This window comes from Triticum dicoccoides, chromosome 6A, assembly GCF_002162155.2.
Source record: "Triticum dicoccoides isolate Atlit2015 ecotype Zavitan chromosome 6A, WEW_v2.0, whole genome shotgun sequence".
Lineage (NCBI taxonomy): Eukaryota > Viridiplantae > Streptophyta > Magnoliopsida > Poales > Poaceae > Triticum > Triticum dicoccoides.
The window spans coordinates 30,477,079-30,485,461 of record NC_041390.1 but is presented as its reverse complement, the minus strand read 5'-3'; the positions used below and the strand labels follow the sequence as shown (position 1 = coordinate 30,485,461).

The 8,383-nt window shown below is 45.3% G+C and overlaps 1 pseudogene; it reads left to right on the top strand.

Moving 5' to 3' along the window:
• Positions 1 to 6,599, top strand: part of LOC119314273 — an 8,545-nt pseudogene extending 1,946 nt beyond the window's left edge.
• Positions 6,600 to 8,383: the final 1,784 nt, after the last annotated feature.

Below are 8,383 nucleotides of genomic sequence, written 5' to 3'. Positions count from 1 at the left end.
GTTCTTCGCAGGGCGTGGCGGCGCAGGCGGCTGTGCCTCGGCGCGGAGGGCTGCTTGGCATCAGTGGTGGCTAATGCCCGTGGTGGTGGTGGCGGCGAGCGCCTGGCGGCGGTGGCCGGTGTGCTTGGCATAGGTGACCCAGGTCAGATCCGATCTGGCGGGTTCCTGGCGACGGGCAACGCATGGGTGGGCAGCGACTAGCAGGGTCTTCTCTGGCCGTGGCTGCCGATCAGACCCACCTGGATCTGGCCCCTGGGCGTCGGCATGCGGCTCGGGTTGGTGGTCGCGGACTCCTGGTCAAGGCTCGGATGTGGGCTACAACGGCGTGGTGGCAGCCCATGCCGGTGGGCTGGGTCATTCTACGGCGGTGGCTGGACTTCTCCGCCGTCGACCGTCGGTGAGCGGCTCGTGCGGTGGCAGGTCACTGCGGCGGCGAGTGGCTTCTTTTGGCGTCAGCTCGCCTATAGGCGGCCTATGGGGGCCTACGATAACTCTCCTTGTTATTCGGCGCTACTTTTGTTGAAGGGTTGGACCTCTCCCAGTTGCGGTCAATCGCTCATTTTGCGCCCGGTGCTGCAGGACCGAGCCCGGCTCGCGCCCGACAGCAAGACCGAGCTCAGCTCGTGCCCGATGTCGCATGATGGTTCGATGGAGGCCAGTTTTGGCCGGCCTGGTGGGTCTTGGCGCTGGGGGCCGCCCAGGGATGCAAAAGCGGGACCTTTTCGCTTATCTCTTTGGCTAGGGTAGCAGTGGGCCTCGGGTGAGGTGGTGTCAAGGTCTTGGATGCTGGGGCGGCGACCCTGGTGGTGGTAGCACAGTGCTCTTGGGCAGAGCCCGTGGCTTGGTGCTGCCCGGTGGCCATGGCCGTGTGGGCGGCGTGGTAGCCGGGGTATGGCATTTGGTGGCTGTGAATATTGGCCGAGGTGAAAACCTGTTCTATTTTCGGACAAACCGACGGCGGCGAAACTCGTTCCCTTTTGAAGGCGTCGTCGCAGCTCACATTGCACGTCGTGTTGCTCCAGGGGAAACTTTAGTCGTTGGGTCAGGCGGTGGCGGCGCTTCGGTGTCGTAGCCTTCCTGAAGCCACCGCCTTGGAGCCCACAGTTCGTCGTATGTGGCTTCATCTCCTCGCGGTGGCGTGCTCACGCATGAGGACCCCGATTGCTCATGTAGTGCTAGGGGTGACTTTGCTGCGGTCAGCACCTACGTATGTTGCCTTGGGTGTGTGCATGTGTTCTGGTGGCAATGCGTTTGTACCGGGTTGTGGTTGATCGTTGCTTTATATATAATGTGGGGCGAAAGCCTTTTTCGGTATAGTTATACCTAGGAGTAATTAATTAATGGCGTCTCTATATAAAAAAATCCTTTCTCTGGCACTGTTTTTTATTTTAGCAAGCTAAAATTTTGAAATATACATAGTCGTCACCTAAAATGCAAGTCCAAACAAAATTGATAGTTAGGATCATATAAATGTTCTTCAATTTATAGAAGGTGAGAAACAGTGGTATTGTTGTTTCATTTCCATCTTTTTCACAAATACTGTCGTCAATCCTTGGCCTAAAATTCAGTCTGTTTGGCTGGAGGTATCTATAAATCCACATTAAGTGGTCCAGTAGTATACCACAGTATGAAAACGTTGTAATCGGCAGAATGATACTAACGTGTGCCCAGGCCCACCAATAGGTATAGCCAACCCATCCTATGATCTGCCAACATGGATAAAAATAAAAGCTGGTACTTCAAAATCTTGTGCTTATTTGGATGTCCATGTTATAAAATTTCTTATGTAGAATTATAGATAATTTAAACATGTAAGAATCCTATCCCCTTCTGTAGTTGTAGATAAAATATGACTCGGGTTTTTCCCGCACAAAATATGACTTTGTTTTCTTGAGGATGAGTATATGTATGTATTATCTATCCACATAATTAAGCATTCACTTGATCTTTCATGAGCTGTACCATGTATCAGCTCATTCACTTGATAGTTCAATTTAGGCAGTACATAACTGATCTTTCATGAGTCTCTTTTCTCCACTAGCTTACTATTGACTAATATTGAGTTGACACTAGTAGCAGTTAAAACATTACGATTTTTCTCTCTCAATGAAAACCCTTGTTATTGACTATCAGTTCAACTGCTTGCAGATAATCTTAAGTGAGACAGATGAACATGAAATTAATATGCTTAAGGATATTGGAGTGCGGATTATAGCAAAATGTGATGGTCTACCTCTTGCTGTCAAAGTAATGGGAGGGCTCTTATGCCAGAAGGACAAAAAACACCGTGAGTGGGAGATGGTTCTGGATGACTCTATATGGTCAATATCTGGACTGCCTGAAGAGCTAAACCATGCAGTATATTTAAGCTATGAAGATTTATCTTCTTGTGCCAAACAATGCTTTCTGCATTACTCCCTTCTACCTAAAACTGCAGTATTTTATAGAGATGAAATCATTGGCATGTGGGTTAGTGAAGGATTTGTTCACGGGAACTCGGATGACTTAGAAGAACTAGGAAGCAAGTACTATAAGGAGCTGATACTGAGGAATCTTATGGAGCCAAATGCACAGTATGTTGATCAATGTGTCTGCAACATGCATGATGTTGTACGCTCATTTGCTCAGTTTGTAGCTAGAAATGAGGCACTAGCAGCTCACAGTGGAGAAACTAATATTGTTAGTAAACTTAGTGCACATGAGTTTCTTCATATATCTCTAGAAAGCAAAGGATCAGAATCAGATGGTTTAGACTGGAGTTCTTTGCAAGCACAAAAGACACTAAGGGTGCTAATATCAGTTGGCTTTATAAATATCAAGCCTGGTGATTCCTTGGTTCATTTTCCATGTCTACGAACTTTATATATATTTTCTACACATGTTGTAGCTTTGCTTGAATCTATGCATGAACTCAAGCACCTGAGGTACTTGTCCTTGGAAAATACTAATATATCTAGTTTGCCAGATAGCATTGGAAAGATGAAACTATTACAGTACATAAGCCTTAGTGGATGCCAAAAAATTGTGAAACTTCCACCTAGCATTGTAAAGTTAGGGCAGCTAAGGTACCTTAGCTTCACTGGAACAAGTATAAAAGCCATACCCAGGGGGTTTTGTGCTCTAACAAACTTGAGGATAATCCTTGGGTTTCCAGCCCAAGTGGATGGTGATTGGTGTAGTTTGGAAGAGTTGGATCCTCTTTCTCGGCTCAAGAAACTTCAATTGGAAGGATTGGAGAATATAACTGCTTCCTCATCTGCATCAAAGGCAAAGCTTGGCGACAAGGTGCATCTTACTGAGCTATTCTTAAAATGTGTTAGTATACTGGGAGATGATGGGCTGATTAAAGAGGAAGATGGTGTCTCAGAGGAAGAGCGACAACAGATCGAGAAGGTGTTTGATGAGCTCTATCCTCCGCCCAGGTTAGAATATCTTGATATCACGGGATATTTTGGTCGATGGCTTCCAAGGTGGATGATGTCACCATCAGTTGTGCCACTCCAGAGATTGAGAATTCTGTTCCTTTATGACCTGGCTTGTTGCATACAACTTCCTGATGGCTTGTGTCAGCTCCCTTATTTGGAGTACATTCAGATCAACCGTGCTCCAGCCATCAAGCGTGTTGGACCTGAATTCATGCAGTCGTACCATCACCACAGTCCTCGTCCTTCCCAGATGGTGGCTGCATTTCCAAGATTGCATGAGATGAATTTAATAGGAATGCTGGAATGGGAGAAGTGGGAGTGGGAGGAGCAAGTACAAGCCTTTCCTGTCTTGCAGGAACTTATGCTAAAGCGCTGCAAATTGAAGTGTCTTCCTCCTGGCCTTGCCTCCCAGGCAAGGGCTTTGAATAAGTTAACCATATACTATGTCCACAGTCTCATCTCCCTAGAGAACTTTCCGTCTTTGGTTGAGCTGTATCTGCATGAAAACCTTGACCTTGAGAGGATCACTAATCTTCCCAGACTGCAAAAGCTTGCCATGGAAGACTGCCCAAAGCTGAAGGTGTTGGAGGGTGTTCCTGCACTCCAGAGGCTCAATCTCTCGGATAAAGACATGGAGAAACTACCAGAATACATGGGAGGTTTATACCTAAGGCATCTGGAGCTTTACTGCAGCCTAGCGCTGCTCGCTTCCATAGCAGCAGGTCAATCAAGCTCCGAGTGGGACAAGTTCAGCCATGTTGAGCATGTCAAGGCTTATGCACGTGAAGGAGATAATGGAAGGAAATGGTTCATGTTATACACAGCTAACCCCTACAACTTGGAGACAAATGTCAGCCACTCTTTCATGTCCAGAGGTAATTTAGCGTTGCTCATTCATCTTAATTTGTCTTGTTTGATCTGTTTGTTTGGTTTGTTCTCTTATGGTTGTTTCTTCCTTTGATCCATAAGCTAGAGTTAGTATATATTTGCTACATTCTCATTCCCTTTGAATACGCCCTTCCAAAGTAGTACACTAGGACATCAAATACATGGTAGAAATGACAACATTGACATGACTACCTTCTTCTCTAAAGAAAATAATGGCTTTTTATTGCTTTGTGATGGCTATATGTTTACCAATGCTACTTTCTGATTTGAATACACTCCTTCATGCCCTAAATCCCTCATGACCTAAATATCTTCTATACTCAGTTTTTCTCCTAGGTTACGTCCAAATTTTAAATGAAGAGTAGTATCTTTAAAAATTATTAAAGCTCATGTATGATTTCTGGATCTCACTATTTTAACACGGTCACATTTGGGCTCTTGCCTGGTAAGTCATGGATTGTGTAACCACTTTTATTCTTTCTTCTCATGCAGGAACCTTGTCTTATTTTGAGGACGCACAAAGATTTGAGTCTGTCTTCAAAATGACAAGAAAAACCTTTTGCTACATCTGCAGCTTGGTGATGGAGCCGTCAATGGAACAGCTACACCTTTGTGGACGGAAGGGTACTGTCTTTAGAAGATTGTGTAGCCGTTGCTCTGAGAAGGTTGCACTCTAATGAGCCAACAGAGACCATAGGATCCTCTGTTGGTGTTAAAGAGTCAACAATCTTGTTGGTAACTAAGAGATTTCACTGACGCTATGTGGGAGCGGGCGCGGCACCACTCGAACTGGCCAGACTCCAGTGAAAAGGATGAAATCAAATCCAAGTTTGACAAGATCCACAATATGCATAACTGTTGCGGTGTTATATGTACAACTCACATCCCATTTGGACCAAACTGGGACCATGAGAAGAATGTCGGTATTCTAATGCAAGTCGTCATTGATCCAGAGATGAGGTTCAGAAACATTTGGGTCAGATCAGGTATGAACCAGTCGAGCGTTTTGCAGGACTCTCAAATCTTCAAGGAGTGCGAGAAGGGAGGTTGGCTGAATGGCAGCAAGCTAAAGGTAGCAGTAGATGGATCAGAAGTCGGGGAATACATAATTGGTGATGCAAGATATCCTCTTCTCCCCTGGCTACTCACACTGTATGAGGAAGAAGACCTCTCAGATTCCAAGGCAGAGTTCAATAGGAGACACTCCGCAGCCACAACCTGTGCTCTGAAGGCGCTGACAAGGCTCAAAGACACATGGAAGTGCCTTCAGGGAGAGACGTGGTCGCCAGCCAATCTGGACGTACTAGATATGATATATGCCTGCTGCAGGTTGCATAACATAGTCATAGAAATGGAGGATGATGCAGCCATGCTGAGCACCAAGCGGAGGAATTACTCCAAGGAAGTGCGCCAGATAGCAAAGGAGGACTCTGTCGGGGCGAGGGATATGCTATCGCAGTACTTCTTGGCTAGCAGGTCATCTGAATCTGGAGGCGAATTACCATAACTTCTACATCTTAATTTGATCGTTTGGTTGCTCTGTTCACTAATTTTTCATATTTATTTCCTCCTGCTGGATGCAGAGCAGGATGATGAAGCAGCTTCATCAGGCTCAGGGGGTGAAATCAAGAGACAAGAAGCACATACAAGGATAGAAGATGAAGAGATCATTAACTAGGTACTACTGCTACCCCACTGTGCTTCAAGTCCTGATCCTGTTATTGAAACTGCTAGTGAGAATCGTAGTCTTGTTCCCACAAGTTAAAGTCCTACTACCCGGCCATCCGGAAATACCAGAGTTCTCTTCTTGGTTTGTTCTCTTGATGTGGCACTAATGCTAGTGAGAATCTTTAACTGATTAACTCCCTTGGTTGCTATATAGTAATTACATAACTCAGAAAGAATGGTAATTGATGCAACTATTAGCAACGTGTTAGCTGATTCTCTGTATTGGCAATTTCTTTAATTAATGGTTCATTTCATAGCATGTGTGATCTTCCTGCTATGCATGGAAATGAATTTGTTTGATATGTTAAACCCTGGTGTGTGGTCGTATATGTATCTGATATAATCAAAACCTTGGTTTGATCAGGTGAAAGTGGAGCTACATCCCTGCTGGATGTGATTGGAGCTTTTGAATGCGTGAACGCAGAGCAGACGTGGTGAAAGGCAAGCCTACTTTGATGCTGCAGCTTGAACTGTAGTTGAACATTATTTTTAAGATTTTGGTCATCTATCTATTTTATTTGGCAAAGACAAGTGTTGCTATATATCCGTACTTTTTTGGATGGGCAGTAAGCTTTTATGTGTTGGGAAAGCGACGATCTAGTCTAGCTGCTTTTATGTGTTAAGACTGCTTCTTTTTATTTCCAATGTATGAATATAGTATCCTCTTGACACACCACATCAGAACAATGTGATGTGCAGAACAGAAAGAGTGTCCCTGTTTCACTCTTCCTCAACTGACAAGCAACAAGAACTCTGGAACGCGCAGCATTCCGTTATCCACCCTGTGTAAAATATAGCAAAGGTTATTTATGTTCATGCTCAATCCCTTCAATTCTGGAACAGACGAAGTATGGCAAGTCTTGCTATTCCCTTCATTTCAGCAAACTGAAACCATTCGCTTCTTCTCAGCTCAATGTATCAAGCAACCTTTAACTGATCGATTTAACTCCCAAAGGCAGATACTGATACAACTGCTCGCAGTGTGCTAAGCAAAACACTAGTATCTATTACTTCCTCCGATCCAAATTAAATGACGCAGTTCTAGTACAACTTGGGATCGGAGGGAGCAGTATTTCTCTCTGTACTGGCAGTTGCTTTAATTTATGGTTCAGTTAATAGCATCGGTTGTTCAGAAGAATAAAAAGTTAGCAGCTATCCTGTGCATGGAAATGGAGAATTCTTGATATGATTGTTGACGCTCAAAAATGGCATGACCGCAAAGAGTGACTTGAATCTATAATGGGATGAGGTTAAAATTATGAGTTCATGTCACCATCTGATGGCCCTCTTCAAGATGATCGAAATAAATATGAAGATGGATCAAAACGGAGCTCAAGTGCAAAAGATATGACAATTTCGGAGATACTCGTGTTGACATCAGATTAGAAAATAGCATGAATATTAATTAAGATGACCTCGGATGAAAAACTCTTCAAGAGAAAAGTTCTTCGTCTCGTCGAAACGGACGATTTTGATATAAAACTCGTCTTAATCCGAGGTCATATGCAAAAGTTACTGCCAAAACTGTACGCTGCAGCACTGCATGGCCGGATCATCCGGCCGGGGTCCAGATCATCCGGCCGGGGGCCGAAAAATTGAACCAAACAACAGAAGCTAAAAGTTGAAGTCGGATGATCTGGGTCAAGTCCCGGATGATCTGGGTAAAGGCCGGACAATCCGGGAAATCGTCCAGACGTCCGGACAAGTTTTTCTGCTGCAGACTTTAGCAAACAGCCCGAAACACCCTGAAGATGGCCTCATATCAAAAAGTATTAAACACGAAAGTTGTGCATCTCGTCGAGGCGGTTGATTTTGATATAAAAATCATCTTAATCCGAGTTCGTATGAAAAAGTTACAGCCCGATTAGTGGACTGCTGTCAGAAATCTGGGCTTGGCCGGATCATCCGGGCCTAGAGCCGGACATCCGGGCCGGAGGTCGTGAGAAGTCCGAATTTGGTTAGATTTTGATGATTTGGACGGCAAGACAAGTCCTTTTCTTGTACGGGAAGTCCATCCGCCTCTTATATAGACAAGAGGTGACGGCCGATTGAACAACACACAATCGATCAAAACATATACTACTTTTTACCTTTACTTTTCCTTCTCCCTTGTTCTTCTTCTTCCTCGTTCGTTCTTTTTCATTGCAGGGCGACGAACCTCGAGGCCCTAGGGGTGATCAGGTCGACCTAGGGCAGCCCATAGCCGCCGCGCGCCCTGACGGGGTCCCTCTCGGGCGTGTGGGGTTTCGGGTCCTCAAAAGCTCTCGCCGGTCGACTTGCGAATCGCGCTTCCGGTGAGACTCCTTCGACGTGAGCTGCGGTGCACCACCCCTGGCGTCGAG